Source organism: Trichosurus vulpecula, chromosome 1, assembly GCF_011100635.1.
Source record: "Trichosurus vulpecula isolate mTriVul1 chromosome 1, mTriVul1.pri, whole genome shotgun sequence".
Taxonomy (NCBI): domain Eukaryota; kingdom Metazoa; phylum Chordata; class Mammalia; order Diprotodontia; family Phalangeridae; genus Trichosurus; species Trichosurus vulpecula.
Window position 1 is genome coordinate 101,764,261 of NC_050573.1, and position 27,303 is coordinate 101,791,563.

Here is a 27,303-nt window from a genome sequence, read left to right on the forward strand (position 1 = left end):
ATTATTTGGGAAGGGCCCATTTCACCAGGGGTCTGGGCCAGGGACTTTTCCTTCTTAGGGTCCAGATCCCAAAGACATGCTCTTTTCCTTGTTGAGGGTTCAGATCCCACACCCATAAGTCTGACCTGAGCTTTAGGAAGATCACTCTGGCAGCTAAGCGGAGGATGGACTGGAGTGGGGAAAGACTTCAGCCAGGAAGACCAAACAATAGATAACAGTGCAGGGCCTTCACCAAGATAGTAGCCATATTAGTAGAAGTGGCACATACGAAAGATATTGTAAAGTTAGAATCAACAGGACTTGACAACAGATTGATGAGTGAGAGTGAGGAATCAAGAATGACACCTAGGTTGTGAGCCTGGGTGACTGGGAAGATGGTAGTGTCCTCAATACTAACAGGAAACTTAAGGAGAGGGAAAGAGTTTGGGGGAAAAGATAAGTTCTATCTTAAATATGTTGAGATTAAGATGTCTATGGGATGTCCAGTTTGAGATGTCCAACAGGCAAAGATGGCACTTAGGTAAGAATCGAGATAAAAGATGACCTAATGAGACCTGCGTGAAAGCAAAGGTAGGGTTCTGTTGCCAGTGAGTAGAGTCTACCAATACCAGGGGTGGTCTTGTCATTTCTTTTGTGTGGCCATCACTAAGAATATTTAATAACCCAATAACTTATTTCACCATATCATGTTTCTTCCCATTCCTTCTCATTACTGCCAGAATAATTTTCAAGTTCTGATCACTTCATTCTGTTCAGAAATGTTACATGGAGCTACTCTGCCTGCCTAATTAAACTTGGCATGGCATTCAGATTCCTTCCCTTTCAAGCTATTATCTACCTTCCAGACTTATCTCATACCACTCCCCTATAATCTAGCCAAATCAGACAACTCAGACTTTCCCAGGTCTGATACTAACTAGCTATGAATGAGGGCCTCATCGCCAACATGGAAGAGTACTTTATTTTTGGTAGGGATTGGGGAAAAGGTAGACAATTAAATTGACTGGAACTAGAAACTGGGGACAGGAAGGAAGGAAAGGGCTGAATCCTGACCTCCCCACAAAGCCTGAAATAGGCTTGGTGAGCAGGGAAAAAAAGGAAAAAACAGAAAAGAACCATTTAACTTCCACTGATCCCCAAAGAAAATCACCTGAAATTTTGTACGTGACATTCAGCCTACATAACTCTCTGTCATTCTAACTCTCTCCCTGACACTTTTGTCTCCCTCTTTGTCTCTCTCCTCTCTTTCTGTCTCTCTCTGTCTCTTCTTTCTCTTTCTCTCTGTGTCTCTTTCTCCTCCCTCTCTCTGTCTCTCTCCCTCCCTCATCTCTTTTTCACAGTTCATTCCCATAATTTTCCCCCTTTGTAAGTTGCTATGCAAATATCCTTAAAGTTTCCTAGTTTGGACAGCTTGAAATGTATTCCTATAGTAGAAGACAAAAACTGAAGCCAATCAGAATGTGTATTTGGGAATGTGCATCCCACTGAGTCAGCTCTAAAAGGACAGAGTATAAAAATGAATAAAAACTTTAATATCCACCAAGGCCTTCACACTGGATTCCCAGACTCCTATTGTGAGAGGCCAAGCTTGCCTTTACTCCTCTGAAGAAAAGGGGCTTCCCAGGAATCACCATTCAGGGCACATGTTCTAAACAAGAAGACTTTTTAAAAAATAGATTAAAGCCATAAAAAATAGTATTAGATTTCCCTGAACAGTGAGGCCTGTCAGGTTCAGGCTTACAAAGTGAATTGCTTCAAGTCTATGATTGGAATGAGTCACCAGTGTTGGGATGAGTTGCGCTGATCCCTCATGAAAAGGCAAACTAGGAACCATTGTTTGTTCCCAAATATTTCTAAAGGGGCTGCTGAAATCAAAAGATGCCAAACATGCCAGCATCTGGAAGGCAGAGAGGGATGGGAGGCAAGCAATTTGTAGCCTTCCCAGCATTCATGAAAAGCAGGTGGGAGGGATATGAGGGCAGCGGGGGAGCCTTTATTTGGCAAGTACAAGCTTCAAAATATTAATCCTGGCTCACATTTCTCTAAGACTTTAGGGTTTATAAGACACTTTTCTCGCAGCCACCCTGTGAGACAGATAGCAAAGAGTAGTGTTTCTCTTATTTCATAAAGGAAGAGATTGAGGCTGACATTACTTGAGTGCTAGGAAGTGGCAAAGCAGAGACAAGGAGACAGTGAAAAGACCACCGGCTCTGGAAGTCAGAGGACTCGAGCTTTGTAGCTCACCTCTAACAATACTTAGCCGTCCAGCTTCTGTTTCCTCACCTGTAACTTGAGGGGGATGGACTAAATGACCTCTGGGGATTCTTCTTTTTCTATTTCTGTGATCCTATAAAACTTGTGTTCTGACTCTGCCATGCACCATAGTACCTGCCATGACACTGCATGGATACAGGGCTTTGTGATTTACAAAGCATTATCATGTCAATTGACTGATTTGCCTAAGATCACACAGTTAGGAAGTGGTGGTGACAATGTTTGAATCAGGGCCTTGTGCTCCAAGGGTTGGCCAAGTGTCTTGAAGGAAATTTCTTTTTTACGTAGGGGTTGGACTGTATGGCTTCTTAGTTCCCTTTCAGTTCTAAGATTCAGTGATTCTATTATTCTGACTCTTATCCTTCTGACTCATCTTTCTGAGTTCAAATCCAGCCATGGACACTTACTAGCTGGGTGACCCTGGGCAAGTCACTGAACCCTGTTTGCCTCAGTTTCCTTATCTGTAAAAATGAGCCAGAGAAGGAAATGGCAAAACACTCCAGTGTCTCTGCCAAGAAAATCCCAAAATAAGGTCAGTAAGAGTCTGGCATGACTAACAAAACACTGAATAACAGCAACAAATACTGTGTTGTCTCTCAGGGTTATGTTCCCAGCCAGGGGTATGCTGGGCAGTGTTTAACAAGTCCTTTCTGGGGTGGGGAATATATGTACATGCGTGTGTACATACATACACACACACACAGATATATAAACATAGGTATGTATATACGAGACACACTTTTAAGTTTAATCTACATCACTAGCATTTTCCCCATTACTTTATTAAGTCTAGATATTCAATAAAATGATTAATCAGGCTTTGATTTGTAGCACTGGCTGATTTCCAAGGTGTAAATTCTTACACTGAAAATTTAACAATCAGCTCTCACTGTCAAGCTGGTTCCAACTCCTACTCATAGCACGTTAGAACAAATCGCTTTTTTTTCCTTTTCCTAGTTCCAGCCAGAAGAAAAACGGTAGAAAGAAATTAGTCTAAAGGCCCTAGACCTATTGTCCAACACCTAGATTTTAATGCTGGCTCTTCCATGTATTAACTTGATGCCTTTATTCATCTTTTGAGTGGGGTTCCTCATCCTTCAAACAAGGGTGTTAGAATAGACAACCTCTAAAGTCCCTTTCCTACTCAAACATTCTGTATTTCTTGGACTTTTGTTCCCATTCCTTCATTTTCTTGGAATTAGAGGCAAAGTTCTTTATAGAGCTGGAAAATTTAGAGTTGGAAGAAGACCCAGCGGGTGAGAAAACTGCATTATCTAAAATCTCTGAGCCTCAGTGTGCTCATCTATGAAATGAAGGGTTTGGATTAAATGTCCTAAGATCTATTTCAGAGCAGCTAGATGGCTCCGTGGATAGAACACTGGGCCTGGAGTCAGAAAAACCTGGGTTTAAATCTGGCCTCGGATGTTTATTAGTTGTGTGACCCTGGGCAAGTCACTTAACTCATTTTCCTCATCTGTAAAATTAACTGGAGAAGGAAATGGCAAATTCCAGTATATTTGCCAAGAAAACCCTCTAGATAGTATTGGTGTGCTATGGTCCATTGGGTCACAAAGAGTCGGATGTGACTGAACGACAATAACAACACCCCTTTTGGTTCTAAATGTTTCATCTTATGAGGCCCAGAGAGATCAAGTGATTTACTCAAGGTCATATAAACAGTTTTCCAGGTTCTACCCCTTACATGTACCAGGAGAAGGTAGACAATAATGGAGCAAACATTTAGGAAAGACAAACAGACCTGCTGAAAGAACGAACAATATGAGTGTAGCTCATCACAGTTTACAAAATTCTCTCGTTCATTATCTCATCTAAACCTTGCAATGGCTCAGGGAGTCAGGGAGTCTGCACAGAATCATTTCGATGTTTTTCAAAATTGAAATGGATGCAGAAGGGACTTATTCAAGATTGTCATTTTCTTAGATCAGTTCTGTGAGCCCTTATAGGGAAAATAGTGATGATACCATTCTTCTGGAATTCAGGAAAAATTTTATGAAATTCTCAAATGTGCACAGAAATTGCATTCCTACCTTCTCAGGGATACCCATTCTCTTTGCTTTTGTGTTTGTGTCTCTGACTCCTCCTCTCTCTCTCTCTCTCTCTCTCTCTCTCTCTCTCTCTCTCTCTCTCACACACACACACATACACACACACACACACACTCAAACATAGACACACGTACACAGACATCCTGGAGAAGATCTCTACTCACAGCTCAATTAATATTCATTTAAGGTTTCATTGGGTTTCATTTCCTGTCCTGTCTGCTATTGATTCACTCATTAAGGAGCATGAATTAAGGTCACAGATTTACCTTAATGTTGGTCACTTACGGACTTTGATAAAGCAAGCTTGGTGACTTTAACAGTCTATAGAGCAGAAAAAAATTCCCATCTCTTCATTCATTTTTATAGACTCCTGAAATTATTCCCTTCTCTCCTTCAGAGATACTCCTGTTGCTCATTAATTTTATTTCAGCATTTCCAGAGAGGCATAAGGGAAGAGGGAGGTTGGAAGAAATATTTATGCAAAGCAAAGAAAAAATACTTGGTAAAGTTTGGTATATTTATCCCCCCAAAAATTGAGGTTTTGGGCTAGTCTATTTGTACTTCATTTCTGTTTTTTTTGACTCACAATCTATTTGGATATGTTTAGCTTCAAGGATTTATTTTCATTGGTTTTTATTTTTATTTTGGTCAATGAGAGTATACCTAATGGTTAAGTCCAGTCACCTAATATGTTGGTCAAATTATCATTAGTGTTAGTTCTAGTAAATATGTCTCCCTCATTTATATTACAGAGTTGTAGAAAGAGCACTAGAAATATTGGCTTTGCTACTTACTACCTGTGCTCCCTTGAGAAAATCTCTCCCCCTCACTAGGCCTCAGTTTCTTTATCTATAAAATGGAAGGCTTGTACTAACTAGAGAATCCCTAAGGTTCTTCCGAATACTAAATGCTATGGTTCTACAGGCTGCTTTATATACTCCCAAAGCACTTTTGACTACATTTCCATTTAAATTGATGGAATTCTAGAATCATAGAGACTTGAGAGATCCTCTTGTCTGACATCAGAAGAACTTGAGAGACCCTCTTGTGTAATATCAGAGAGGTTTGAGAGACTCTCTTGTCTAACATCAGAGGCACTTGAGAGGACCCCTATCTAATCCCCACATTTACAGGCAGGCTGGCAAAAAAGCATTTATCTGGAGGTTAGGTTTGTCCTTCATTCTCCAAGAGGACCAAGACATCAGGGAAATGATGACATAACTTGCAGTTGACTTTGATTTGAGAGAGGGAGAGCTGTGCACCAGCCTCACTGTCTCCTCCAGAGCCATCTGGGTCCAGTGACCTGATATTCACCAGGATGACTGGATATGGCCCAGGATACAATGGGAGACACCGGCCCTTTTAGACTAAGGTCTTTTCAGGTTCTCCGCTAGGTGCTAGAGATGCAAATACAAGCAGAAAAACAGCCCCTGCTCTCAAGAAACCTACATTCTAATAAGGGAAGACAGTACATTTTTAAAAAATGGAGGCTGGAAAGAAAAGGTACTTAGAGTAGAGTTTGATGGTAAAGGCCAGAAATTCAGAAGCACAGTCCAGGAGTGGAAAGATTGTGTATTGTGGGGAGGGAGGGCAGGCCAGGAAGAGGTTATACATGAATTCTCAGTGTGGAAAATGACCAGGATAAAATGAGATTTTGTCAACCCAGGGAGTGTAGAGCCAAGAGGCTTAACTCCTCCCAGGCCTAGACTTTCCAGGTCTGGTTTGAAGACTGGAGTGGCAGGAAGAGACAGAGCAGAAAATGGCCAAGGTGAAAATAGGGCTCTATGGTGCCAAGAAGTGCAGAGACAAGAAGTTTAGGGGGACATACATAATATGTCCAATGTAAAGTTGGAAGGGGCCTCAGTGGCCATGTGGTCCAACCTTCTCATCTCACACATAAGGAAACTCAAGCCCAGGGAAGGAACATGCATGATTTACCCAAGATTACATAAGTACTAAAATAAAGGGCAGTCTGACCTTGGGTTCTCTGCATCTAAACCAGAGATTCTTAACCTGAGGTCCAAAGAAACCAAGGATGAATTTTTTTCCTTCATGGATAGATTTTAAGTGGTATGTAGAGACTTGGATGATGAAATATATATCTATATCTATATCTATATATGTCTTCATTTTCACTAACTTCTAATTAGCACTTCCTTCAGTTATTTAAAAATATTACCCTGAGAAAGGATCTCTAGACTTTACCAGACTGCCAAAGGGGTTCATGATGCCCAAAAAGCTAAGAAACCCTGCCCTAAAGCTGTTTTTTTCTCTGTGTCCCACTGCACCCTGGCCATCACCGGTAGTCTTGACTTTTGTCTGGCCTCTGGACTTAGAGAACTCTGGGAGAGGGAGTGAGGCTGACGACTTTGAGCAACTCTGCCTCACTTAAATCCAATTCACTGGAAAGTCAAGCTATAACCCTGTGATGTCATTGGTCTTCTTTGAAAAGGAAGAATCCACAAACAATGACAACAGGGAGCCAGGTGGTACAGCACTGGCCTTAAAGTCAAGAAAACCTGAATTTAAATCTTACCTCAAACACTTACTAGCTGTTTGACCATGAGAAAGTGTCTCAGAATCCATATCCTCAAACAGTAAGGTGTGCATATCAATAGAACCTTCCTCCCAGGGGTGTTATGAGGATCAAATTAGAACATATGGAAAGTGTTTTACAAACTTTTAAGCACTGTATAAATATTAGCTATATACACAATAACCATCTTCAAATATTTAAAGGAGTCTCATGGAGGATGCCTTAAATTTACTTTCCTTTATCACAGAACTAGGAGCAAATGAGAGGCAGATTTTGATTCCATATTTTTTTAAAAGTTTCACAATAATAAGAGATATTCCAAAGAGGAATGGGATGCCTCAGAAAAGAATTTCTTACCCTTTCCCTGAGGTCTTCAAAAAAAGGCTAGATGATCATGTGACAGCACTCTGTAAACTATTCTTCTTCATGAATAAATTGGATTCAGGGGCCTCTGAGTCTCTTCCAACCCTGACATTCTAGGATTCTGGGATCATGCATGGGAAGATTCGACGCAAAGCCAAGGGAATATAAACTCTGTCTTTTCCTATTAAGTGGTCAAGATTTCAATACAAGCAAATGATAAGACCTTCTGAGCTCCCAGGCTAACCAAAGTGGAGTTGCTCATCAGTAGAAGGTTTACTTCAAGCTGATGAATAATTATTATCATTATAGCCATAACGATTCATGAAACTACCCACGTAGATATAGAAAGGTTTCAATCACATCTCATGTCAAGATTCTGTTTCAAGGGTAAATCCAGGTGTCACCCTCTACTAAGAGACTTCATTCTCTTTTGTTTTTGGGGTGGTTTTTTCTTTTTTAAATAGAGAAGGGAGGTTCTGAGTGTGAGAGAGAAATAATAACTGCTTGTTAATATAAAAATTATATAAAATGAAAAAAGAAAAGATCTCCAGGGACAGATCTCCATTCCATCATCTCATACATCTGTAATAACAGCCTTTTTTATTCTTCTTACATTTAACCTCAACAGCTTCTGAGGAGGTAAAAATATGCACACACACAGAGGAATATAGTCTAATTTCTGTTTGATCGTCAATGAAAATTAAGGGCAAATAGAATCTCACTATTGAAATGTCAAATTCACTCTTTTTTTTTCAATTGACTTTTCTATTCTGAAAGTAACTTAAGTTACTTCAAGTAAGCTTATCCAATAAACACTGACAAAAAAAAAGGTCTTCGCCCTTCTCCCTGTTGTTAGAGTTCTCTCTCTCACCTACAATTACTTTATATTTACTCATTTGCATACATATTAAGTCCCTCACAATAGTAGAATGGAAGCTCCTTGAGGGCAAAGACTGATTCATTTTGATCCTTGTAGCCTCCTAGCCTAACACAGTGCCTTGTGTCTAGTAGGTATGTCATAAATATCTGTTGTATCGAATTGAATTGACTAAGTGACACCCTTACAACAACAACCCTTCAAGGGAGGTCATGGAAACATTGTCAATCCCATTTTACAGATTAGGTTACTGAGGTTCAGAGATTCTGTGACCAGAATCAACCAAGGAGCAAGAAGTAAAGCCAATATTTAGATCCACACCTCCCGTGACTACACAGGGGGCCCCCACTGCACTACACCAAGCTGCCTTCCCTGAACACTGCAAAAACTGTCATCTCACAGATCTTTTGAAGGATTAAAATGTACATGGTTTTTGTCCTCCTGCTAATTGGAAAATTCCACAATAACAGAGACCGTGTCTTTTTTTCTCATTTTGTATCTCCCCATTTGCTGGGCAAATAATAGGTGCCTAAATATTTTTTTTTCAAACTAATGAATGTTCAACCAACATTGGTCAGAATTCTTTCCAAACACAATACAATTCTCTGTTCCATGGTTCTTGGGGTGGGGGAAGATGGGTTTGAAATAGTATTTGGAAATCTCTGTTTTGTACCCAAACTTAACTGTCATGCCGAAAGAAAGTTGAGAGATAGTACTGACAGCCAAGATGAGCTGATACGATGATTGATGTGAGAATGAGTGAAGAGTGTCAGTCCAACAGGTTCAATAGAATCTGATGTGGGCTCATGGTGGGAAATGAGGGAATTTCCCCGGACAGCTTGGGTGGTAATGCTTTGTTGGGAGCTTTTGATTAAATCTTGCTTTGGATGGTAAGACATGCCCCTTGACACCTCACTGAGAATGAGTCTCTGTGATTGACTGGTATTTCTGTGGGAGGAGCTACCCCCTTGGGTTGTCCTATAAAATGGGGGCTTCCGTTAAAGTTGTATGCTTTTGTTCAGATCAGAATGCAGAAGAGCTAAGAGCCCACCAAACATTATGTGAGGCACTGGGTATCCAATGACAAAAATGAAACTGTTTCTGCTCTCAAAAATCTCATATTGGAAGAGATATGTACAGATGTAAGTGTATGTAAAAACATGCAAAATAAACATAGCAAGTGTTCGATTCAATGTGAGTTCATTCCAATAAGCAATTTTAAGAGTGTACAGTGTGAAATGGGATATGTTAAGCAGTGGAAAAACAAAGACAAAAATAATAAGCATTTATATAGCACTTGAAGGTTTGCAAAGTCCTTTGCAGATATATCATTGTATCCTCACAATAACTCTGGCAAGGTAGGTGCCATTATCATTAAAATTTACTGATGAGGAAACTAAGGCAGACAGAGGTTAAGTGACTTCACCAGGGACACTCAGCCTGAGGCCAGATTTAAAATCTTATCATCCTGACTGCACATCCAGGTGTTCTACCCACTGTGCCTCTTAGTTCCTGTTCTGTTACAGTAAGCAATTTGATTTCGGTTATACATGTGCAATCATGCAAAACATATTTCCATATTAGTCATGTTGTGAAAGAAGACAGAAGCAGAAAAAAAAAAAAAGAAAAAAAGAAAAAAACATGAAAAAATAAAGTGAAAAACTGTATGCTTTGATCTGCATTCAGACCCTACTAGGTCTTTTTCTGGAGGTGAACAGCATTTTTCATCCTAGGTCCTTTGGAATTATCTTGAATCACTGCTTGATCAGAGCAGCTAAGTTTTTCATAGCTGATCATCATACAATATTTCTGCTATGGTGTAGAATGTTCTCCTGGTTCTACTCATTTCACTTTGTATCAGTTCATATAATTCTCGAGTTTCTCTGAAATCCTGTTTGTCATTTCTTGTAGCATAATAAAATTCCATCACAATCATATACCATAACTTGTTCAGCCATTCCCCAGTTGAGGGGCATCCCCTTAACTTCAAATTCCTCGTTACTACAAAAAGAGCTGCTATAGATATTTTTGCTCAAATAGGTCCTTTTCCCTTTTCTCTGATCTCTTTGGGATATAGAACTAGTAGTGGTATTGCTGGGTTAAAAAGTATGCAGTTTTATAAGCCTTTGGGTATAGTTCCAAATTGTTATCCAGAATTGCTGGGGCAGTTCACAACTCCACCAACAGTGGAGCACTGTCCCTACTTTTCTGCATACCTTCCAGCATTTATCATTTTCCTTTTCTGTCATGTTAGCCAATCTGAATGGTGTGAGACGACACCTCACAGTTGTTTTAATTTTTATTTCTCTAATCAATAGTGATTTAGAGCATTTTTTCATGTGACTATTGATGACTTTGATTTCTTCTTCAAATTGCCTACTCCTATCCTTTGACCATTTATCAATTGGGGAACTGGCTCTTATTTTTATAAATTTGGTTCAGTTCCATATATATTTGAGAAATGAAGTCTTTTTCACATCTGTAATGGTAATGTAAATTCGAAGATCTTCCCATTCATTAATAGGCCCATGTGACCTGCTTAGAGCACAGGAGGTCGAAATCACACGTGGTAGGAGGAGTTTGCTGAATGAGTGGAACAAAAAGGGTGGAGCAAAGCAGTTAGAGTGGTGGGAGAGAGCAGATGCAGGCAAGGAGTCAGCTAGGATTTGTGGGTATTTGTTTGTGGGAAGTGGGAAGGCCCGAGCCAGGGGAAGGCTTTGGGAATGGAGCTGCTCTCTGTAGTGATAATGTGTATTAACTTCTTTGTTGCTATGATGGATTCGGTTTACTGGTGTTGGGATTTGGCTTTCTGGTGTCTGAATAAATGTTTTGCTAGTCTTGTACATGGAGAGTCTGTTATATTTTGTGACTCAGAACCATGCCGGCACATTCATAGCAATAGCAACCTCTGTGAATATTGCCTTGGTGATACAACACCCCTTCTATAATTTGTGCCACTTGCCACCCACAAACAACTAGGTTCCTGCTCTTCTCCCCCAGCCCCTGGCGGGGTGGGGAAAGACACTCCAAGTTAGACACACAAGCTTTTCTCTTTGGCATAATCTTGAAAGAACAAGAATTAGGTGAGGTTGCTTCTATGTGGAGAAATGGTCAGGACTGCCTGGGCACTGGGGCTCACTCCAGTCAAGGCTATAAAAGAGTTTTTGTAAGAACTAAATGCAATTTCTTTTATTTTTTTTTAATGGAAAATACCCAGTGGTAAATCCTGGAATTATCATTCAGAATAAACAGTAAAAGTAGGCAGTTATTAATGGGAAGGAAACAGCTGCCTCCTAATTGGAAGAAACTCTTTGCACCTGGATTAGGGGTTAACTACTAATTGTTAATTTAGGCTGTCTGTCCGACTTCCCCAGAGAATCTGGGAGAGAAGCACCATGATTAATTCTGTAATAATAAAAGCTCCAATATCTATTCTAGCTTTTTCCTGCTTACAAAACACTTTCTTCACAACAACCTTGTGAGAGGAGACAGAGGTTGAGGGGGTGCAAATATTATTGTCCTCATCTTTTTTTTTAGGAAATTGGGGTTAAGTCACTTGCATCCTCAACTTAAAGGTGAGGACATTGAGGGTCAGGGAAGGGTAGTGACTTTTCTAAGGTCATACAGCTAGCAAATGGTAGAGTGAGGACTTGCAGTTGGGTTTCTTGAAATCAATCTTTCCTCTACTAGCCTCAAAAATAATGTCAGTGTTGTTGAGTGGTTTTGTATTTTTAATTGGTGTATAGAAAGGTATTTCATTATCTTTTCTTTGATTTCTTCAGCATGGGTACTCCTTCCATCTACGTCAATGCTGATCACAACCTGTTCGTGTTTCATGAATGAATAAATGAAAAATTCTTTAAGTCCTTACCATGTGGCTAAGCACCACAGATTCCCCTCCCGCAAAAATGGAGATAGTCCCTACTCTCAAGAAGCATACATTCTAACGGAGAAAACACATAAAGGAGTCTTCAGGTCTAAGTCAAATGGAAAGATCCCATGGTCCTTAGAGTATAATTGCAAAGCAGATGGTAATGCACTTTCCTCAATGTCATTTCCACTGATACTGTTTCTGATGTGGAGCCATTCGATAGGTGCAAGAACCTTCTTCTCTAGGTTTTTCTGCATCTGTAGTTGCTGAGGAATTGGTGGAGGTGGGGGAGGGGGAGTGGAGAGTGCTGCAGCAGCTAGAGAAGCAATTGTCAAATCTCATCTCTGTAAGGATTATTTAGTCTATGGGATGATGGTTGTAAGGACTAGACTAGAAGAGGGACTTAAGATCTGGGAGGCAGGTTTACCTTGGGGTGGCTGACAGTGATTGGTATTCAATCTGGGGAGGAAGATGTGCTCCTTCTCCACAAAGACTGGTCCCTTCAATGATTGCTGCAAGGACCAAGCTAGAAGCCCAGCTGGTGGTCTAGGGCAGGAACACTCTGCTTTTTCTGTTTCCCTCTGCCTCCCTCTGTCTCTCTGTCTCTCTCTCTTTCTCTCTCTCTCTCTCTCTCTCTCTCTCTCTCTCCCTCTCTCTCTCTTTTTTCCCCTTCTCTTTCTCCCTCCCTCCCTCCAGGTGCCTTGCCCACGCTTTGGTCAAAAAAGTCATCATTTGGGGGCCAATCTTCTGGAGACAGGCCTCTCCACTCTAGGGTGACCAAGAGTCAGCGAAAGAGTAGTCCATGTTAGTCCCATACTCCGAGCCTTGGCTTGTGTAGTCTGTTGTCAGTGTTGAAGGACTCAAGGTCATCTCCTCACCATGGTGGGGCATCAGAAGAGGGCTGTAGAGGAACTATACTGCACTGATAACTTTTTTATCAGAGGCACATTGATTTTTGAGCTGGTGGGGCCAGTACCTTAGAGGATATCAGGTGCTCTCAACCCTTATTTTATAGATGCAGAAACTGCAGCACAGAGAAGTGATTTAAATACCCAAGATCACACGGCTAGTTAGAACATGTAGCATAATTTGAACCCAGTTCTTCCTAACTCTAAGTCAACTACTCTAATAGCTACACCATGCTGCCTCCCCATTTTATTAGCTAAATATTATCATGTTCCTAATTCCTTCATTCACAAGAAGATCGAAGAGGGTAACAAAAGGAGTGCACAGCCTTGGAATCAGGAAGACCAGAGTTCAAGACATGCCTTTGGCAGATACTACTTTTGTGTCCATTGGCAAGTCACATCCTGGTATACCAGGCAACACCCTAAGTGGCAGAATTGATGGTCTATATCAGTGGAGAGAGTGTCCATGGAGAAGTTGCCTATATTTATGAAATCACAAACTGAAACCACCACTAACCTGCACCAAAATAAATTTAAAAAGAGCCATTTGCATTTCAATATTTCTTGAGCACTTAAGCCAGACCCAGATCTAGAAAGTGGATGTGATGTGATAAAAAGAGCCCTGGCCTGAGGCACTTAGCCATGGCTAATGCAGCTGTGTCACAGACAGGATTTTGGTCTTCCTACCCCCACACTAAGAGAAAGGGGAGAAGGGAGGGAACAAGCATTTATTAAGTACTTTCTATGTGCCAGACTCTTGGCTAAGCACTTTACAAATATCATCTCATTTGATTCTTACAACAGCCCTTCTCTGAACAACACTGCTTCTCTGCATCACGGACTCTGACTTAAGAGTCCTGGTTCTGCCATTATATGATCTTAAGTAATTAAAGGAACTGCAGATAGCTAAGCTGGAGAAGAAAAGACCGAGTGGGGGAGGAGAGGCAGTAGATAATGATAGCTATTTTCAAGTATTTGAAGATCTCTCATGTGCAGGAAGGATTGGTTGGATTTGTTCTGTCTAATAACAGAGGACAGAGCCAGCAGCAAGGAGTAGAGATGAAAAGAAAAAAATCAGGTTTGGTATGTTAAAAAAATTAAATTAAAAAAATTCCAAAACTGGATTGGGTTGTCCTGACAGGACATTGAGTTCCCCATCCCTGAAGGTCTTCAAGAAGAAGATGAATGTCCACTTGTCAATTATGAGACCTACCCCTTCCTTCTGTTGCCTTTCTTTTCACCCCCTTTCTATTGCCCCACCCCTGGAGCATCCCAGAATCCATCCAGGCTGCTTGACTGTTCACATGACTTGGATAAAATAGTATTCACTACTTCTATTACTTTCCATGAGATGGAGGATCAACAAGCCTTATCATTTATCTGACCATTGCCTCCTAAGATTCCCTAGGCCTTGCCATCTGTCCTGCCTCTACACTCCAAAGACTGTTTGCACTGTCATCTGAGCTAAATGTAAACTAAGGACCCCTGGTCCTTGCCATCTGCCCTCCTGCTACATGCTTGTAACTCCCAGACCTCTCCGCTGACCCTGCAGCTGACACCCCTTTTATGTGGTGTCTTCTCTCATCAGAATGTGAGGTCCTTGAAAGCAGGGGCTGTGTGGATTTTTTTTATTTGTATCTCTCCACACTTAACCCAGTGCTTGACATAGTAAGCACTTAATAAGGGCTTTCTAATTCATTTCATGGTACAGTAGAGAATCCATTCATGTGCAAGTTGGACTAGATCGTAGCTAAGGTCCCTTCCCTATTCTCAAATCTGAGTGACTGATTTCCTTGTCTGGGTCTCAATTTCATCTGTAAAATAAAACTGTTAGATCGGATGATCTCTAAAATCCCTTCCAGTGCCACCAGTCCATGACTGTGACTCTAAGGTATAGTCCCTGCCCTCTAAGAAGCTTACAGCTCATGAATACCCATCATACAAAAAATGAACATAATAAATACATAGAGGAGTGTCTGTGAAGAAGGTACTATGAAAGGTCACAGCCAATATTTATTAAGTCCCTATACCAAGCACTGTGCTAAGTGCTTCACCATCATTGTCTCATTTGTTTGTCACAACAACCCTGGGAGGAAGGTGTTATTATTAATCCCCATTTTACAGATGAGAAAACTGAGGCAAACAGAAGGTAATTGATTTATTATGATCACACAGCTAGGAAGTGTCTGCAGTCAGATCTGAACCCAGATCTTCCTGACTCCAGGCCCAATGTTCTATCCATTGAGTAACCTAACTCTAATCATTCATGGTTGAGTGAGTCAGGAAAGAATTCATGGAAGGGGGCGGCTAGGTGGTGCAGTGAATACAGCACCAGCCCAGAAGTGAGGAGGACCTGACTTCAAATCTAGCCTCAGGCACTTGACACACTTACTAGCTGTGACCTTGGGCAAGTCACTTAATCCTGATGGCTCTGTCCTCCCCACCTCCAAAAAAAAAAAAAAGAATTCATGGAAGAGAAAGCAATAGCAATGAGTATGTGCAGGTTTAAATACATCAATGCTATCAGAGTAGGGAAGGGCATTCCAGGTATAGGATGTAATGTGAGGAAAGGTACAAAGATGGGGAAATGCTGAATGAGAAGGGAGAATGGTCAATAGCCCAGTTTTACAAAAGAGGAAGCTAGGTTTCACAGTGGATAAAGCACCAAGCCTAGAGTCAGGAAGACCTGAGTTCAAATCTGGCCTCAGATACTTACCAGCTGTGTGACCCTGGGGAAATCACTTCACCTTGTTTGCCTCAGTTTCCTCATCTGAAAAATGAACTGGAAAAGGAAATGGCAAACCACTTCAGTATCTTTGCCAAGAAAATCCCAAATGGAGTCATGAAAAGTCTACCGTGATTTAAACAACTGAACAAGAACACAAAAACAAAATGAGATCTGATAAAGGAACAACTGTCATAAAGAATTGAGCGTACTTGCTGATATCCTGAAGCAGAGAGATTTCCCAGAAGTTCTACAGCCTTGCCTAAAAACAATATAACTGAAGTCCACAAAAAATGGTCAGAAGTGAGGAAACACATTTATATAAAGAGGTGATGTGGCTTGTTTGGCCAATAAGCAAACTCTGCTGACTGGCTCCTTAAAGAATATGAGGGTTTGGTCAATGCTGCACAATGCTTAGTAGGTGGAGTTGGTGATGGGGTTCACTGCCAATGTCAGCAGAAACATTTGTGCAGAATCCAAAAAGGTGAAAAGAAGTTCTTTGGGCTTAGTTTTTGAGTCTTCCACCTCCACTCCTCTTATGTTCTATTTTCAGTCTCCTTTCTCCTCTATTTGGAGGGCTGGAGGATGGAGCACAAACTCCTCCCAATACCTTTCTTTATGATTGTGGAAACTAGTCTCTCAAATCACTCCACTTTGCATCTGTTGCCCTGCCTGATTTCAGAATAAGATACTCCTATACCAGGTACCCTGTGGTGTCGCATTCCTTCCCACACACTTTTTTGTCTTCTTTTATGTATTGTCTCCCTTTTAGACTATAAGTTCACTGAGGGCAGGGACTGGCTCTTTTTATTAATTGTATCCCCAGCATTTAGCACAGTGTCTGGCATATGGTAGGCATTTATTAAAGGTTTATTGAATGTATGAGGAGGCAGGAACTTCCCTCCCACAGATTGCCACTGATCCCCCTGGCCAATAGGATGAGGTTAATAAGGCTCAGTTCACTCTCCAACATAGTAGAATAGATGGAGATAACTTATGGAATCACAGAACGCTAGATGTAGAAGAGAGCTCAGAGAACATTTGGTCCGACCTCTGAATTTTCCAGGTGGGGAAAATGAGGCCTGGTGAGATAATGAGATTGGCCTGAAGTCACATCACACTATCTATCATGGTACCCCTCTCTCTAATGGCTATGACCACCCCAGCCACCTACCCATCTATGTGTCTTCCAACAGATGGCAAAAGAACACAAATCCTTTCCTTTGCCACTGGCCTGATGACACACCAAGGCATGAATCCCTCTACACTGGCAGCAGAGCGTGCACTTGCTTTTGACAAATCTTCGGGGGGAAAGAGCCTTCGCAGGTCCTAATAATCTCGCCATACATATGTATACATTCTACACGGAGCTGTTTATTTTCAAAATCAATTTCTCCTCTACAGATGGCACATTGAAAAAAGGAAACAGGAAACTGGCAGACCTGCCACAGGCAATCTTGATCACTGCTCCATGCTGGCTAGGCACGCTGAGCAAAAAACTGTCTAACAGTGGTAGGATGTGGTCATGCTGAAAAAGGGATAAATTCCCTGGCTAGGGTCTGTTTCGGTAAACACAATGATCCAAGAGTGTTTTTGAATTCTGACACAAGAAGGCAAACTGTTAGGGTTTTTGTAGCTCCACCTGCCATTAATCCATTATGTCTTGGTTAAGACCATTGGTGTTCATGAAGCAGAAGTCATTGGCATGGACAGTAGCCTTTCTGAGTCCAGTCAGCAAAGCAGGACCAGAGAGTATGTGGTTTGAGGTGTACTCCAGGAGGCGTGGATGGTTCAGCCCTAGTTCAGGCCCCTAACTCCTCTTGCTTGGATGACTGCCTAATTAGCCTTCCTGCTTCCAGTGTGTACCCCTTCAGTTCAACTGCCACACAATAGCCAAATTGATATTCCTAAAGCATAGGTACGCTAAGTCATTCTCCCATGCCAGAAATTCTAGTGACTCCCCCTTGCCTTTGAACTCCAATGTTTGGCTTTGAAAGACCTTCACAATCTGGCTTCAGTCTAACTTCCTAAACTCATTACACATTACTCTCCTTCACTCCACTCCACATTATAATCAGACTGACCTACTTTATGTTTCCCATCCATGACATTCCACATTTCATCTCTATGCTTTTATATTCTCTCCATGTCCCCATACCACCTCCTCTGGGCTATGTGTATACACACACACACACACACACACACACACACACACAGTTTCACACTGGCAGATTGCATGTTGGGTACCCTGGGGGCTTTCTTGAACCTTGGGTTCAAGGTACTTTATGACTCCATAATCCTAAAACTATAGTTCATGAGCCCCCACCAGTGTGCTTACCTTTAATAGGTATCTAGTAAGCACAATTAGTTTAAATCAGAAACTTTATTAAGATAAAATAGTAAAAACAGTAGCTACAAAACTTTTTCCACCACCCACACTTAGGTCATACTCTCTCATAAATACATATCATATCAGAGAGGAAAATAGGTGCATACATAGTCTGGTAGTGAGGTACACAGTAGTGACATACACATTTAGAAAACTTATGTGGCTAAGTACTTCAGTTCACTTCTCTGGCATTGAACTAGATGCCCTTACACTGCATCTCCCTGAATATGTTATCAACTGTTGGGTATATAATTCAGACAGATTCCCTGGGCACTCTCATCTCTGCCCTTTGGCTCATGATTGCTAAGACTCATTCTTTTTTGAGTATATAACTGGTTCTGTTTTCTGCTGCCAGGGTTCAAAGTCCTCAGAGCTGCCTCCCCGATTGTCTCTGTTTCTTGTTGGGCGTAATCTCTCCTGTTGAAGTAGCATCAGTGCAAGATATTGTGGCTAAGGAGAAAAGGGAAAGGAAATCCCCCCAACCAGGAGGTAAAGAACAATTCCCCATTAAGAGCTGGGTTCTTCCCTAATAGCTAACTCTCTTTTACATTGCCAGGGCCACATTCCTTAGAACTGCTTACTACCTAGACAGTCTATCATTAGAGAATGTGTCCTGCTTTTTGAAGGACACTGGTCAGCAGCTAGTTGTTTCCTTTTGCTGGTTCATCATTCATATATTAACCCCTAAATCACTGTCTATGAAAAGAAATGTCAAGAGACTCTCAGGTCATGTGAGCAACAAGATGGAAATATATGGGACTATGGGAGTGGGGTTAGTTGTTTTCTGGGCTGGACTTGACTCAGACCAGTCCCCAGGTAATTTTGATTTGATATTGGAAAAAATGAAAAACTCATAGGTCATTCAACAATCAATAAAAGGAGATTAACTTAGCCATAGCATAAGGATATTCAATAAGGATAGGCATTGAGGACACCTTGAGTTTATACCATTTCAGTGGAGTTCCCACCAGGTACACCAGTCAAGCATCTAAGAGTCCCTCCAACTCCTCGTGTTTACTTTGTACTCAGGACATGGATAAATAATGTTAATAGTCTAAGCCCTTAGTCCCAAAAGGATTATGCTGAAAAGATTGTTGTGTTTTTGGCAAAAGGGGAAGAATTTGATTAAAAGGAACCCTTTACCAACTTTGTATTTTTAAAGTTCACTTTAGTTGTTAATTGTTTTTTTTTAATGCAGTTTAAGTTTTTGTTTGTTTAGTTTGGTGGATAAAAACAATGTCTTCTATGATTGAGTTTTCAGTAAAAATTCAATTTAATCTATCCACAAGCATTTATTAAATGCCTACTTTTTGCCAGACACTTTGCTAGGCACTGAGAATATAATTGCAAAAAAAATCCCTACTCAGAAAGCTTGTACTCAACAACAAATAAATAAATAAGTAAATACAAAATAATTATGAAGAAAAATATGTACGTATATGTGTGTATGCATGTATGTATACACAAATATGCACAGATGTTTACATATAAGGTAGTTTGAAAGGGAGTATACTTTCTATTGGGGGAGGAAATCAGGAAAAGCTTCATGCAGAAGACAGCCTCCAGCTATACTGACCTATTTGTTTTTCCTCACATGTCCTTTTCCATTATATTTTCATTGATTATGCTCCATGCATAGAATTCTCTGTCTCTTCACCTCCACCTCCTACCCTGAGACTTAGCTCAAACACCACCTTCAGCATGAAATCTTTCCCACCCATTTTCCCATCTTTTCTATCTCAGATTGTCTTCCATTTACACTGTATGTATCTTATGTGTACATAACTATTTTCACATTGTATCTCCCATTAGAATGTAAACGGAGAGACTATGGGGTTTTGTTTCATGCTGTTTTCTTTTATTTTCTTGGTATCACTAGAACTTACCATTTTGTTGTTGTTGAGTCATTTCAATTGTGTCCAATTCTGTGTGACCCCATTTGGGGTTTTCTTGGCAAAGATACTGGAATGGTTTGCCATTTCCTTCTCCAGCTCACTTTACAGATGAGGGAACTGAGACAAACAGAGTTAAATGACTTACCCATGGTCACACAGCTAAGTAATTGTCCAAGACCAGATTTGAACTCAGGAAGATAAGTCTTTCTGACTTGAGGCCCGGCACTCTATCCGCTATGCCACCTAGCTGCCAAATGGCACATAGAAGAACTAATTTAATAAATATTTGTTGACTGAATGATTGAAGTGTTAAAAGAAAAAAGGGACTCTGAGACAGAGGTCAGGAGGGAGAGCATTCCAAGCATGGGGGAGCACAAGTGTAAAGGGAAAGAGATGGGAGATGGAGTGTCATGTGTGAGAAACAGAAATGAGATTAGTTTAGCTAAATCACACAAATGTCCAATGGGGATGTCAAGATAAGTTGGAAATAGGCTGTGTAGGACTTTAAAAGCTATTTTTTTTTATTTTTTTTTATTCTGTAGGCATTAGGAAGGCCCTGGAGGTTAATTGAATAAAGGAGTCACATGGTTAGATCTGTATTTACGAAAATTCCCTTTTGGTTTTAATTGTCTAAGTATGCACCCTAATGAGGTGAGCTGCTCACGTCTATAGAAATGAGAGACAACTAACAACCTGAGTTATCAGGGAAGGCTTTGTAAAGGAAGCAGCAATGGAGCTAAGATATATAGGAAAGGAAGGAATCATCCTAACAGCAGTATTCACAACTCCAAAAAACTAGAAATAAACTAGGTGCCCAATTACTGTGAAATGATTAAACAAATTATGGTGGATGAATGGAAAGGAATATTATTGAACAAAAAGTGAAAAATATAAATTCCAAGGTAGATGAAAAGACTTGGAATAGAGACTAGTAGAGTAAAGTAAACAGACCTAAAAGAACAATATGCACACTAGAGACAATTTTATAGTTAAAGACTTAAATCGCCGGCAACAAATCCATGTTAAAGATAGAGAAAAGAAGTTTAGAAGTGATCAGGAAAGCAAGCAGGATGATTCAGCTACTAGAGGCACCAAGTCAATATATAGATAACAGGACTTTGGCAAAGTAATAATTGTATATACATTTCTTTTGTTTTGAATTTTACAATCAAGAAATAAGGAATGTTTTCAGAATACGTGGGCAGTCCTTTGCAGTCTTCCTTGGGATCCTTTTTTCATTGTTTTCTTTTCAAATGTGCTTCTCTATATACCTGAAAACTTGTAGTTGTCAATAGAGTTAACATTGCAATTTAAAAGTTTACAATGCCAAAAATTAAACTCAAGATAAGACATCTAACAAATGGAAATGAGGTAGGAATTACATCACAGGAATGGGGGAAGGCTTTCGCAGGGCTTCAAAGTAGAAGATGGTGAACCAAGTCCAGGGAACAGCTAATAGGCTGGTTTGGCTGGAAGCAACAGGGCATGAAGGGGAATATTGTACAATAAATCTAGAAAGGCAGATAGAAACCAGAATCTGAGCAGTCTTAAATTCTGTGTAGGAGTTGGCATTTTATTCCAAAGATAATTGTGACTCACTGAAGATTTTTGAGCAGGGAAGTAATACAGTCAAGCCTGTATCTTAGGAAGATGATCTTCAAAGCTACATGGAAGATAAATTGAGGGGAAGCAGAGACCGCTTAGGAGGTTATCACATCAATCCAGACAAGTAAGATATACTTTCACAGGAAGGTAAACGTGCATACTCCCCCCTTGCCATTTCCAGATTGTCTCTGCTGCTATCACTCAGCAACCTCTCCTCCTTTGAGGTTGATTATATACAAATTGATCATCTGATAATATAATATATAATAATAATAATAACTAGCATTTATACAAAACTTTAAGATTCGAAAAGCACTTTATAAATATCAACTCATTTGATCCTCCCCAAAACCCTAGGCAGTAAATGCTATGATTATCCCCATCTTAAAGATGAGGAAACTGAAACAGATGGAAGTTAAATGACTTGCTTAGGGTCACACAGCAAGTAAGAGCCTGAACCAAGATTCGTACTCAGGTCCAGTCCTTTATTTACCTGATTACCTGGTTGCCCTAGGTCATTCTCCTATCCTTGAGACTCTTATCTACCTGCTCCCAGGTCATTGTTCCTTTCTTCTCAAGGGAGTCAAGTACCTTGCTCATATTCTTCTCTCCTCCATTACACCTGTCTTCATACTTGGAGACTTCAACATACATGTTGGTGCTTCTTCAAGTATCTTACCCTACCAGGCCCTCCTTCCATTTAACTCCCATAATCCATTCTTCCACTCCAACTACACATAGGAATGGATAGTAATACCATCAATCTTGCTACTATGAACAATTATTTCACTTTCATGATTAAGAGAACTTTCCTGAGAAAATGGCTTTAATTAATATATTGGAAGAAACATTATAAAGTGAATTATTGAGAAGAAGCTTGAAGTACTACTTTGAGAGAAGTAAATGGTGGGACTCTATTTCCAGAAGTGAGAAGTCTTCAGCAGCAATGATAATTCTGGATATGATCTTTGTCACAACTGACCCATTGTCTATCTTTTATTGTTTGTTACACTGTTAATAAAGTGTATGAGGACTTTGGAAATTTTATGATGACTGTCTTTTGCCTCTTTTGTATCCATAGCACCTAGCTCAATGCCTGGCTCATAATAAGTAGTTAAAAAATTATAATTGACTGACTGAATGATGATACATATATAGACAGGTAAGCTGATATATATTAGATATGTATTATGTCTGTATATTATATATATGTGTGTGTGTTTCTATACAGATATAGACAAAGATATAGATAGATATATCTGTGTGTATATATATATATATATATATATATATATATATATATATATGGAGAGAGAGAGAGAGAGAGAGAGAGAGAGAGAGAGAGGTGAGTCAAAGCCTAAGGGAAAAAAGTTTTATCCAAGTGATTTAATAAATTGGTGTACAACTTAAGAGCCAGTTGATTAATTAATGAGAGAGATATTGCAATTTTAATAATTTATGAGGAAATATCAGACCATACCCCTTGATTGTCTGAGAACCCAGGATGAATAAGGAAAATAAGCCAGGAACAGTCTAAAGGGTAGTTGGTACGGTTTTCAATTAATGCATAGAACTGACACCCATATAGGCCAAGCATGACATAGTTGTCTTTAAAATACCTTCTACCAATTGCCCTCAGACCAGCCCTTATCCATTCAGATCCCACTGATCAAGGGCCCAGCCTTTCTAGTCCTCCAGGTGTCTGACAGACATGGCTGCTCATACTCCTGTGATCAGTAAGGAGTTAACAACTGTATTGTGCTTCTGGCAATATGGAGGCACATCTGCTTTACTATCAAGCCCTGAGAATGAACCAGCCTTTCTACTTGCCCTTCAAATGAACTCCCTGTTATATGTTCTCTCTTTTCTATTTGTATTCCTCATACTTGGTATAACTGTAACATTCTACTTCTAACCCAGAGCATTGACTGTAGTCAGAGTCAGATTGTCTTCAAAGCCCATTCTGATATCTATTATGTAACCTTGGGCAAGCCACCTTACCTCCCTGAGCCTCAGTTTCCCCAAATGTAAAATATTGGGGCTTGGATAAATGGTTTCTGAGGTCCCTTCCAACTTTTAAATCTATGATCCAATGATCTTATGATCTTATTTTAGTACGTGGTAAAGCCAGGATCCTATTCCTCTAACCATGGGTGTCCCTCAGGGTTCTGTCCTGGACCCTCTTCTCTTCTTCCTCTATACTACTTTGCTTGGTGATCTCATCAGCTCACATGGATTTAATAATCATCTCTATGCTGATGATTCCCAGATCTATCTTTCCTGCCCTAATCTTTCTCCTGACCTCCAATCTCACATCTCTAACTGACATTAAGCTATCTCAAACTGGATGTCCAGTAGACATTTTTAACTCAATATATCCAAAACTGATCTTGTTAGCTTTCCCCCAACTCCTTCCTTCCTCCTATATTCCCTATCATTGTAAAGGGCATCACCAGCCCCTCAGTCCCTCAGGATTACAACCTAGGCATCATCCCAGACTCACCACTATCTCTCGCCCCACCCCCTGTGTCGAAGCTGTTGCCAGGGCCTGTCGTTTCACCTTTGCAACATCTCAAAAATATACCCCCTTCTTTCCTCTGATGCTGCTATCACTCTAGTGCAGACCCTCACCACCTCATATATTCCTTCAATAGCCTGGTAGTTGGTCTGCCTGCCTCGAATTTCTCCCTTCTCTAATCCATCCTGCATTCAGCTGCTAGAGAGATTTTCCTAAAACATGGGTCTGATCATGTCACACACATACATACACCCCCACTCAATAGACTCCAGTGGCTTCCTATTGCCTCTAGGATCAAATACAAAATGTTCTGTTTGGCATTCAAAGCCCTTCATAACCTAGCCCCTCCTACCTTTCCAGTCTTATCACGCCTTACTCCCCAACATGTACTTTTAGTGACACTGGCTTCCTTGCTGCTCCACAAGTAAGACACTCCATCTCTTGGCTCCAGACACTTTCTCTGTCTCTTCCCCGTGTCTGAAAAGCTCTCCCTCCTCTCCGTCCTCTGCTCCACCTCCCTGACTTCCTTTAAGTCTCAACCAAAATCCCACCTTCTACAGGAAACCTTCCCCAACCCCTCTTAATTCTAGTGCCTTCCTTCTGTTAGTTATTTCCTGCTTAGCCTATATATAGCTTGCTTTGTGTGTGTGTGTGTGTGTGTGTGTGTGTGTGTGTGTGTGTGTGTGTTGAATCTTGTTTCCCCCATTAGATTGTAAGTTCCTCGAGGGCAAAAATTATCTTCTGTCTCTCTATGTGAATCCCCACTGTTCAGCACAGTGCCTAGCACGTACATGTTTGTTGATTGATTGATCAATCCCCATCATCTGACTGCAAGCTACCCTCTTTCCACCATGCTACCTGGCCATTTATGAATTGATCAAGTCTCTTGTGCATTCCAATCTTCCTTTAGAGTGGGTTTCATGCTACAGTATGCAGATTGCATCTGCACAGACAGATGAGAAAGCATCAAAATTATTGGGTTTAGAGTCCAAGGTCTGAATCCTAGGTCAAATATGTAATTTGGGGGCTGCCTCTTTGAGTCTCAGGTCTATTTTAAGTCAACAATCATTAATCCAGTGACGTCTATGTGGTAGTCACTGTGCTAGGCACTGGGGATAGAAAAAAGAAAAAAAGACTAGTCCCTCCATCAAAAAGTTTACATTTAACTTGCTCGGGGGAGAATAACATACAAGTAGAAAATTAAATGTAAAATATTTACAAAGATTTCTGCAGGTTAGGGCTCAGGTATAACACAAAGAGTATCCTGTTAACATTAGAAATGGGTTTCTGGAAGGCATAACAGAAGGGTAAGGGAGAGTGGGGTAAGTACTTTGATTCAATGCAAGTCAATTAACATTTGTTAAGCACCTACTATGTGCCAGGCACTGTGCTAAGTGTCTGGAATACAAACAAGAAAAAGAAAGTCAGTTCTTGCCCTGAAGGAGCTTCCATTCTAATGGGAGAAGACAACACAGAAAAGGAAGTTGAAAAGGAGGAGGAGAAGGATCCACCACAGGTATGATGTTCCTATGGAGTAGAAACCAAGCAAAGCTGCCGATTACCCGAAGTTACCCGAAAAGTTCCGATACAAAGAAAGACTTTGGGAGGAGTTTATTCCTCTGCTCTCCACTCAGAAGGAAAAGGAGTTAAAAGCTTGAGTTTTAAAAACTGAGTCAATCCTGATTTTGATAGACTTAGCCCTTCTCAGCAATGCAAGGACCTAAAACAATTCCAAAGGACTCATGATGGAAAATGCCATTCAATCCCGAGAAAGAGCTATGGAGTCTGAATGCAGAATGAAGCAGACTTTTGTTTTGTTTTGCTTTGCTTTGTTTTTCTTTCCATGGTTTCTGCCATTCATTATAATTCTCCTATACAACATGACTAATGTAAAAACATGCTTAATAGGAATGTACACATAGAGCCTATATCAGATTGCAGGCCGTCCTGGGGAAGGAGGGGGGAGGGAGAGGGAGAAAATTTAAAACTTATGGAAGTGAATGTTGAAAACTAAAAATAAACTAAAAAAACTGAGTCAATCTGCATGATGGTGAGATTTCAGGTGATTAATTTATCCTGGGAGAGGCATGATGTTGCATGGAGCTAAACCAAGCAGAGGTACTAATGGAAAATGGAGTTACCCGGAAAGGTATAGAGAAGGGATGGGGCTGCCATGGATGGATGTCAGGGAGAAAAATGGTGGCTGGAGGAGGGACTTTTGGCCTAGGCAACTTACCACTCAGCATCACAGTTCCTGGTTGGAGCCCTAGTTCAGTAGATTGACATACCCTTAATAGTAACAATGATATTGAAATAGTGATTTAATTATCGATCCCAAAGAAAGCAATAGAGGAGAGGACTGTATCCAAAATGAAAAGGAGGTAGTGAATCTCTGGTCCTGTTGAGGGTCAAAAAAGAGGTTTCCAAAGGCAACCTGAGGCCTGACTGATTATAGAGGGGTAGACACACTTACCTTCTAATCCTCAGCTTTGCTCCAGGGCTCACTCCAACACTGAGTAGATTATCTCTTCCAGACTGGGGAATTTAAGATGGTTATTAGTCTTGGACTGGTGGTCATTGTGGGGGACAGGAGTTAGGGAGAATGGCAGGCACACAGAGATGCCCTGGTATTGCCTAGAGTTCAAAGGTAAAGTGATTGTAGTCCTAAGAACCTATCAGGTCGGGTATTATTGTACTCACCCTGCAAACATCAGGAGAAAGAAGAGGAGGAAGAAGGAGGAGGAGGAGAAAGAAGAAGAGGAGGAAGAGGAGGAGAAAAAGAAATATTTATATAATACTTATCATGTGCTAGGCATCATGCTACACACTTTACAATTATTATCTCAGTTGCTAGTCTCACAACAACCCTGGGAGGTAGGTGCCATTATTTTCTGCATATGTTCAATAACACTGAAGCAAACAAAGGATTAAATGACCTGCTTAGTGTCACACAGCTAATAAGCATCTAAGACTGAATTTGAACTCAGGTCCTCTTGACTCCAGGCCTGGCACTCCATCTACTTCTATTCTTGTCTGTACATGTTCTATGCTAAAGTCCTACAAAAATATAAGCTGTTCTTTATCCAGCCTTTAAAACCCAATTCTTAGGCAAGTGCCTAGCACCCTATCACTTGAACTTCCATATGACTTAAAACCATAAACACTGAATTTGTATGTTCTTCTGAGGCAAGCAAATGCCTGCATACATATAGGCGTGAAGAAATACATACATACACACACACACACTCCCATTTAATCCTACAGTACTAGTGACCT